This window comes from Sycon ciliatum, chromosome 10, assembly GCF_964019385.1.
Source record: "Sycon ciliatum chromosome 10, ocSycCili1.1, whole genome shotgun sequence".
NCBI classification, from domain to species: domain Eukaryota; kingdom Metazoa; phylum Porifera; class Calcarea; order Leucosolenida; family Sycettidae; genus Sycon; species Sycon ciliatum.
The window spans coordinates 6637196-6647016 of record NC_088652.1 but is presented as its reverse complement, the minus strand read 5'-3'; positions in this window follow the sequence as shown (position 1 = coordinate 6647016).

Sequence of the window (9821 nt, the reverse complement as noted above, 5' to 3'; positions counted from 1 at the left end):
CCAGGAATTCATGCCATATCCAGCAGCACTCGGTCGAAGGCTGGAGAATGGCACCCATCCGACTAGCATCCAGCAGGTAAATGTGTCGACATGATATGGATATTCAATAATGATTGTAGGTAAAAAACAGCGAACCACACAAACCTTTTATTTTTATTTTTATTATTCTTATATTTCACGATGTCGCGACGCCTAGACGATTGATAAGTGTGATAAAACAGATAGCAGTGATCACTGGTCACTCCAAACCACAACCACAACCCCAAAAGGATGATGGGGGACATTTCGTCAGTGCTAGAAGAGGTGTTTTTCTATCTCTCGGTGCATAGTGTTTGCTAATTGAGGACGTAGCTCGCTGTTTTATCAGCGCTTGTAATTTTGCTATTTTCAAGACGATCATTTGTGGCGTCAAGGGATGATTGCCCTCGTCTTCCGGGATGCTAGCGTGGCTAAGTAGTGCTGCCCCAAGAACTCTTCTTAGGTGAGGTAATGTTGGCTTGATAGAGCTTGTTCTTCTACGCTGTGCCGTGGCAAGTTTGTAAACCCATACATCGTGCCCATAGTGGGCCAATATTGAGGGGCATGCCAATACAATGGTTCGCTTCAAAAGATTTTGCGCGGGCTTTAAAATGTCGATCTACATCCCAAAGCAAGCCTACCTGCACTATTGTCCCGTGTAGTTGTTCACGATAGCCCTAGTAGACGTATCGGAAGACAAACACCAGACATCAGATAACAGTACCAGTATTATTGTTCATATGGCGCTCGGCTTGCAAATAACCGCTGATACACACTAGAACCCATCCTGCATCTGTCTCTCACCGGATAGCCCCGTTTTACAAGCCCAGTGCGTCCTATCAGGTCTTGCTGTCCTCTTGTGCACAGGTCTCTCCTGTCAGAATAGTCACCAAATCTACAAAACCTTTTTCAACAGCTTGCTCTTGTATTCGTGCTACAGAAGGGAAATATAGGCGTATAAATTTCATTGCTAAATGGCCGAGGTGGAATATATGCTTAACCCTCATGCCACACAAGAGAGACGAGCCTGTGGGGTGTCGCAAGCGTTTATTCCAGCATGAATAATCCTGAGCCTGTGATCCGTAATCAAGTATGACGTACATGGACTCAGTATGAGGTCATGATTATAAATGATGTACACATATCACGTATCAGAGATGCAAGGATAGCAGAAGCGACCAGCGGGGTCGTGCGCCGTCGGAACGGCTACGTTTACTACTAGGTTGCTATGGCAGCGGAACACTAAATCTTAGTACACATGAATAGTTCAATGGTGCTGATGTGCGTGCACTATGCGGCGCCCATCGGCAGCACCCGTGCCTTCTGCCTTTTAAACGGTGCGGGAGGGTGGGAAACAATTTCTGCGGCGGGCAGGCACAACAAACAACTGGTGAATGTCTTTACGTGTTCCTGCCTTGCGAGGGTGGCCTTGGAGCAGCTTGCACCCAAGGCGGATAGGTGGCTTATACGGCATGCCGTACGCGCATCGCGGTTGCGAATGCTTGCGTGGGGCCCCGCGCGGGAGCCCGGCAGTGCGTACGACTTTAGCGGAACTCGTATGAGACTGAGCCGGTTTTGGCGTGTCTGCGGACGGCATCTCCATGCGGGAGATGCGGCTCTGTGACTTGTAGGCTAACTACGGTTTGCGCAACGCAAACCAACAATTAACCCTCATGGCACACAAGAGAGACGAGCCTGTGGGGTGTCGCAAGCGTTTATTCCAGCATGAATAATCATGAGCCTGTGATCGGTAATCCAGTATGACGTACATGTACTCAGTATGAGGTCATGGTTATAAATGATGTACACATATCACGCATCAGAGAGGCAAGGGCAGCAGAAGAGACCCGCGGGGTCGTGCGCCGTCGGAACGGCTACGTGTACTACTAGGTTGCTATGGCAGCGGAACACTAAATCTTAGTACACATGAATAGTTCAATGGTGCCGATGTGCGTGCACTATGCGGCGCCCATCGGCAGCACCCGTGCCTCCAATAAAGGTACCGAGTGGCTTGCGACACGCAGGCTCTAGTAGTGCTGTGGCATGCCTGCGGGCCTGCGAATGTACGTATGATATGCCCCGCTGGACCAGCAGCCTGCAGCCGTCGGTGCATACTCTGGGGCGCCTCGATCTGCCGTGTGTGTTGCTCCCCCGGCGCGTAAGGAATGGCCGCTGATGTTTGGACAGCATTTGTGTAGGACAGCATTGATGTCGTTCGATGTGAGATGGCGAGCATCCTGAAACTTGAAGAGGGGTTGCTTGTCATTGCTCCATTTGCTGGACCGAACGTAAGCCTGCAGGGCTCGGATGGGACATAGTGCGGGGTCAGCGTAGCGGTGCAGCGCTACTTCCCAACCTGCTGTTAATTGAGACGTCTTCGTCCTCTGGAGCTGCAGAGAGGCCTCCTGCTGGGCTAGTTGGAGGTGTTTGCGCCTCAGCGTCTTGAAGCCGCCGAGACCGTGTGGTTACAGCGACGTGTACTCACTCGCAGCGGGCCGTGGAAGGCTGTCGTCAGAGCAGCCCATAGCATCAGTCTGTCTGCCGGGGAGTACAAGGACAGATCCAAGAACTGGCAGAGAGCCTTCAGTTGGTGAACGGTGATCGCTTGGCGCTGAGGGTGTGCTGACGGATGCCTGGGGAGCGACGCTCTCTCCCTCTCTAAGCCCTTGAGCAGGGCTGTGATGCGGCTTGAGGATGTAACTCCGACCGGGCCTCCCATGCGGAGAAGGTGGTATTTGACCGCGGCCAAGTAGACTCTCAGAGTGCTGGCACTGACTGAGTGAGATATTGCGGCAGCGAACAGCATGACGTTGTTCTGATCTGGGTGATATGCGTCGCGGCGCATGCGACCCATGAACTCCAGGAATGCACGCCAGCCTGGGGCGTACGTGCGCTGTGTGCCAGTGGCTACCGAGTTGGCAATCAGGTGCTCTGCTCGAGCTGAGAGAGCGGCGGCTAGCGAGCCTAGGAGGACACAGGCACAAGCGCATGCAACACAAATGCATGCAACACAAATGCACACACGCATACGCCTGCACTCGTGCACATTCCCTAAACAGGCAGCATGGCACGGCGGCCAAGCTGCGGTGTATGCATGCTGCGCCGAGTCACCGAACGGCGGCCCGCTTCCCGGAACACACTGGCCCGGCGGCGTGGCCGCGGATTGTAAGCAGGAGACCCGTGGGTTATGCTAGTGGGAGATCTCCCCCCCCCCCCCCCTGACCTCGGCGGGGCGTTCCTGTACTGGTTTGGCCGAGGTTCTCCCTCATCCCGTGGGGCTAATGCAAAGGCGACCCGAGAGCCCCCCTCCTCCCCAGCCCCTCCGGCTGGGAGCCTCTGCTATTGGCCTAATCCATAGATACTTAGCCTTGCGGGTGGACGCATGGAGTGGCACGTAAGCGTTGGCTTGCGTAGCCTTGGCTTGCGGCGGTAAGTGATCCTACGGCGGGAGGTGGACATCTGGAGGGATGTTATGCAAGCGGGGCTGGTGACCCTGGACAGACACACAGAACAATAGGCAGCGGGCGGCGAAGCCTTGGCTCGGCGGAGCCGTAGCTTGCAGCGGTAGTGTCTGTAAGCGATTCTCCAGCGGGAGGTGGACATCTGGCGGGATGTTATGTGTGCAGGGCTAGCGACCCTGGATAGACACACAGAACAATAGACAACGGGCGGCGAAGCGTTGGCTCGGCGGAGCCGTAGCTTGCAGCGGTAGTGTCTGTAAGTGATCCTCCGGAAGGAGGTGGACATCCGGCGGGATGTTATGCGAGTGGGGCTGGCGACCTTGGACGGACACACAGAACAATAGACAGCGGGCGGCGAAGCATTGGCTCGGTGGAGCCGTAGCTTGCAGCGGTAGTGTCTGTAAGCGATTCTCCAGCGGAAGGTGGACATCCGGGGGGATGCAATGCGAGCCGGGTTAGCGACCTTGGATAGACACACAGAACAACAGACAGCGAGCGGCGAAGCCTTGGCTCGGCGGAGCCGTAGCTTGCAGCGGTAGTGTCTGTAAGCGATCCTCCGGCGGGAGGCGGACATCCGGCGGGATGTTATGCGAGTGGGGCTAGCGACTCTGGATAGACGAACAGAACAATAGACAGCGGGCGGCGAAGCATTGGCTCGCGGAGCCGTTGCTTGCGGCGGTGGTTTTTGCAGGCGATCCTCCAGCGGGAGGTGGACATCCGGTGGAATGTTGTGCGTGCGGCTTGCGAGCCTGGATATACACGCAGAGCACAAGACAGCGAGCAGGTCAGGCTCGCAGAGCCGTGCCCCTAGTATACGGGTAAACATACAACCTGCTAGGTAGGCTTAACGCCCTCTACAATTTGCCTCGGTAGCACGGCAACGCAGTGCCTGGCCCTTATTTTGTTTGCGCCATACGAGCTACGTGTGTCGCGTACATATGGAGCGCCCCCGAGTACAGCGGTCGCCGGTTCGGGGCCTGCGGGGTGTCGGCCACCATTCCTCCCCAAAAAAAGAAGGGGTGTTCTAAGGGGCCGGATAAGCCCGGTAAGCCCACAGAGTGGTAAGATAGACCATGAAGGGTTCGCCCCGGCAGGGCATGGATAATCATTGACAGCGGAAACTGTAGGTGGGGACTTAAAAATTGGCGGCTGGAGCGCTTGGCCAACTGCAGACGGATGCGACTATCCGTTGTCGGATTGGGCACTTGCGAGTGATGATGGGGCAGTCTCCGCGTCGGAACCAGATGGTGAAAGCACTGGAACTGGCCCGGGAGAGTGCGTCTGCGATGCTGTTGTCGACGCCGGCGACGTGACGGACGAGCAGGCAGAAGTTGTGGCGAGCGGCGAGTTGTATGGTGCTGCATATCAGGGCCATGACCCCGGCGTGTCGGCACGTGCCGGACTCCCAGGCAGTGCACCCTGCTGAATTATCGCAGGGCAAGAGGTCCAGTCCTGCGCACATGGTCTGCTATCGTTTCGATCGTGATTAGAGAGAAATGGTAGGCCTGCTTGTCAATGAACGACTTGACGCTGTTCCCCTCGGGGGCGGACAGGTGCATGATGAGCCGGTGGCTGCCCGACTTCTTGGGGATCACACCTACGCCAGGGGTGCGCAGATGGACGAGTGGCGACGCGTTGAAGGGGCCAGCAGTGTGGCCCCGACTGCATTCCGTGGCCAGGTCCTGGTCGACAACCTCGGGGTGTGCTGCCACTGAAGACAAGTTCGGGCTGCCTACGGACACATCACGGGGTCCAGTGAACCCGATACAACAGCCGGCACGTAAATTGCTAATTAGAGAATGAACAAATGCAGGATTTGGGTGCGCCAGCAATTCAGTGTGTAATGCATCACTATTGATATGGGCGTTGGGGTGTAATGCAGCAATGTTCATAGGGTGTTAGGGGGCGGGTGAATGCAAAAAAGTAGTGCCGGGGCTGATTGCTGTTCGCTCTTTTTTCTTGGCTGGGCAGGCTGACACGGCGTGCTAGCCTGAGCAGAAGAGGCAGGCGTGTCGAAAGCGACATGGGCCGCTGCAGGCGCCGTGATTGTAGCGGCGGCAGATTTTAGTTGATTTAGTGCTTGCACTCTCTTTCGTCTGCTTGCCGCGAAAGGCCGAGGTGCACGCTCCGGCCAAGTGCCCCACCTTCTTGCAAATGTTGCAATTGGGGAGGGCTCTGCCAGGGATCGGCTTGGGTCCTTTGACAGGGCCTGGCGTGCCCGCGTGTCATGGTCCACGACTGCCGAGACAGGCTGCCTGTACCATACGTATTTGACGCTGCATCAGTGCAGCGGCGCAGCGAGGGTGATCGCGGATGGCGATCAGGCTAAAAATAGACCATGCCTCGGTCCAAGTGGCAAGGTTCTCAATTTTTCCTTTCGGTGCGCTTGTCACCGAAAGTGCCCCTTCCTCGTCTATACGGAAACTCTTAGGGGCTGGCTCCCCGGCAGAAATAGGTTTGGGCGGGAGCAGTATTGCCAGATCTATGTACTCGATTCGTCTTACCCGATCGACTGTCTCCAACGAGACGTGCGAAATACAGGAGGGGTAACCCATGTGCGTATAGTGCATGAATTCATCAGCACACATACCGTCTTCTTGCTCCGTGGCGTTCTCCGGTGCGTTGCCGCTGAGGGCTGCTGCCATGATCTGCTGGATAGACTCCCTTTGTGCCTGCGAGAAAGCCATGGTGGGTGTAAGACTATCGCTGAGAGCGGAAGCTTAGAGGAGACAATTTCAAACAATTTCTGCGGCGGGCAGGCACAACAAACAACTGGTGAATGTCTTTACGTGTTCCTGCCTTGCGAGGGTGGCCTTGGGTGAGCTTGCACCCAAGGGGGATAGGTGGCTTATACGGCATGCCGTACGCGCATCGCGGTTGCGAATGCTTGCGTGGGGCCCCGCGCGGGAGCCCGGCAGTGCGTACGACTTTAGCGGAGCACGTATGAGACTTAGCCGGTTTTGGCGTGTCTGCGGACGGCATCTCCATGCGGGAGATGCGGCTCTGTGACATGTAGGTTAACTACGGTTTGCGCAGCGCAAACCAACATTTATCAAGACCCATATCTCCCCCCCCCCCCACCCCCCCCCCCCCCCCCCACCCCCAACACACACACTATAACTGCTTTGTATTGAGTATGACTTCTATTTCTCAGATGTACAAATTCCCTGTTTCACAAAACTGTTTCTTGTTGGGGTTGGTGGGGGGGGGGGGCAGTTTATGAACATTAAACACAATTCAAATAGTGTAGAACCAGATGAAAGCCAGGCACAAAACCTGCACCCGCTACCCTGGATACCTAAAGCTCTACAAGTATAAAAGTACTTAACACCAGTCGATGCCTCAGAAACCGGCAAGCTGATGTTGATAACTTCGTTGTAGTTATTTAGAAATGTTCAAGTCTTAGACCCTCCAAGGCACACTATACAGGACATTAGAAGGGCGCATAAATGGGGCTACTTATAAATTTCTGGACATGAACATACGGTTCGCTACGACAAACAACGATGCAATTCAATTTTGAGGATGGGTGCAGAGCGATCAAAAAAACTTCCATGCTGCTTTGGCTCAATTGCCGGTGTAACCGTCGGAGAATATCATGAACTGACTAATATGTCATTTGTCCTGTCTTTCTAAAAAAGCATGAGTTTAATGCGCCTGCACATGGTTTGGTTTTTGACTTTTCTTTTGTGTTTTGAAGTTACTTGTTGTTTGTGGAGAAAAACAACAACAAATAAAACAGCAAGATGCACACGGTATTGCTTGGAGCAAGCACGGACACATTGATCTGCTCTGTGCAGACATGAAAAAAACTTCCACGCTGCTTTGGCAGTGGCGGAGGCTCGCTTGCCGGTGTAACAGTCGGAGACTATCATGAGCCATCGATTGACTAATAAGTCTATCTTGTATTTCTAAGAACATGAGTTTCATGCGCCTGCAAATGGGATAGTTTTTGACTTATCTTTTGTGCTTTGAAGTTACTTGATTTTGGAGAAAAAATCAACAACAAATAAAACAGCAAGGTACACACGGTATTGCTTAGAGCAAGCTCGGACACATTGATCCTGCTCTGTGCGGGTCATGCCAATATGCTTGTACAGCACCTGGTTTTACGCTCCCGTGACTACCACCTGTTTAGGTATGCTGTTGGCGAGCTGCTCACAAGGAACGCAGTGTCATCTGAATTGCGCAACATGCTGCTTCTTGCAAGGGTAGATGGTGCAGTTGCGCAGGCCATTGAAACATCCGCTTGTAATCAAGCATGCTACAATCGTAACTAGATATTTCTTGCACGTACCGAAATGAGCGTGGGACATTGAGGATAGACAGCTGGTCCGTAGCTGCTTCGTCTGAAACACAGCCGGTCACAGTTCCTGTTCAAGGCAGGCTTACCAGTCTCTATCTCTCAGTTAGTGTGCTCCACGTCATAATTGGGGCCCAGGGCAGCTGACCTGTTCCATGCACGTTCTCTGCATATCCAGCAATCGCATGGCATCATGTCCATTGAAAATCATCATAATTTGCGAATCGACCAGGCATGATAAGAAGCTGTAAAACAGGAAGCAAAGCTGTTCACGGAGTGCAGATCACACTTTTTCGTATCGCGGAGGTCAGCTGAATAATGACTAGCAGTGTATATGACCTCCGGGCACTAAAAGGCATGTCGCTACAGGGTCGTGCTCGGCCCCCCAACTAGGGGGGTGCATGGGAGCCGAGGGCCCCCCCCCGGCAATTTTCTGCAATTTGTTTGCAACCTTTCTTGAATTTTAGAGCATATTTGCATACATTACAATAGCAATTACACAGAGTGACAAATTTTGGGGGTGCACGCGCCCCCTGTGCCTTTCGCCGAGCACGCGCCTGCGCTATTTGCGAACTGTCGTTATTCAGATCGTCGTTATAACCGAATTCGTATGGTTACAGGTAGATGGGACTTTGCTCTGGGCATGAAAATTTGGTCGTTATTCGCGAACTGTCGTTATATCCGCAGTCGTTATTAGCGAAGTTGACTGTACTTACATGTATATTAACACCTGTGACTAACGACCACCCCTACAGGCCAGATAAAGCGGTCTTTAGTGGCACCTGGTCCTTTGTTAGAGATTTGCACTTCATCGCATAATGAATATGAGAAGATCTGTGCCCATCAGGCTGAGACCATCAGGCAAAGTGATCTGTAGTACCAGGCTGGTCGCCAATCACGCTGGTCTTTAGTTACAGATTCTACTGTAGCTCCCAATTTGTTGTTCAACTCAATAGAGTAATGCCGTCAAAGGTAGGTGCAGATTATTGTTCTGATTACATGGTGGAGTGAAGAAGTTTGCAGTAGTTTTGCATGCTTTCGTACACAGCTGTGGGTCTACATCGCAAATTTGGTCTACCTCAGTTGTAGGTGTGCGCGACCGAGTGCAGCTCGAGACCCTAGGTTGGCGGAGGTCCCTTAACCTCACAACCACAGCCACGATTCCGGTTGTGCGTTCTTCACCCTAGCTGCATCTCATGATTGGCAATCAAGGTAGCAGCCTACCCATAAATTTCAAATGGCATTCAATCGACCGTAACTCTGGTGTCTTTCAATGGATTTGATTGCAATTCTCGCTACACACTACTGACACTATGCTGTGGACTTTATTTAAAAGTTCTTCCGCCTCAATGAAAGGCTTTCCTGGCCGGAAAAACTCAAAATTCCGGCATAGTGCCACGGTATGCGAGCCACCCAGGACCCAAAACAATGCATTTACAATTTTTTTAACATTTTCGTGGCCAGTCAGTCCGTGCGCGGGATCCAAACCTAACACAAGTCCAGAAGCAGCCATGGGTGGTGAGATAGGGGCCCTTAACGGGGCCCTGGAATCTGTCACCACGGCAGGAGTGGGCGTTCTCTCACAGACTCCCACAGACGCAAGTCAATGTTTGATTTTTTTGGTTTAGCACATGCTACGAGGTCGTACCTTCGATGCAACATCCAGTGCTGCGACCTCCACAGCAAGCCATTTTCACAGCGCTGCAACGTCGCGAGAATGCTGGCAAAAGTCCTGCTGCAGGGCGGCGGGCAAAGCCCGCCGGTGTGCAGTCCGAAAAACGTGATTTTTGGACTTTTTTGGCCTTGGAGCAAAATTCTGCACACTTTGGCGTGTTTCCATGATACGACAAGTTGCGCACGGTCTGCTCACATTTAAATACAGTGCTGCCAAAAATTGACAGCGTGCAACAAAAAAATCTTTCCTTGCAAGGGCACATTTTCAGCCATAACTCTTGTACGGCTGGTCAGTTCGAGACAAAATTTTCGCAGATTTTCCAGCTATTCATGTTCTTTCACATGATGCAGCCCGCGATATAAAT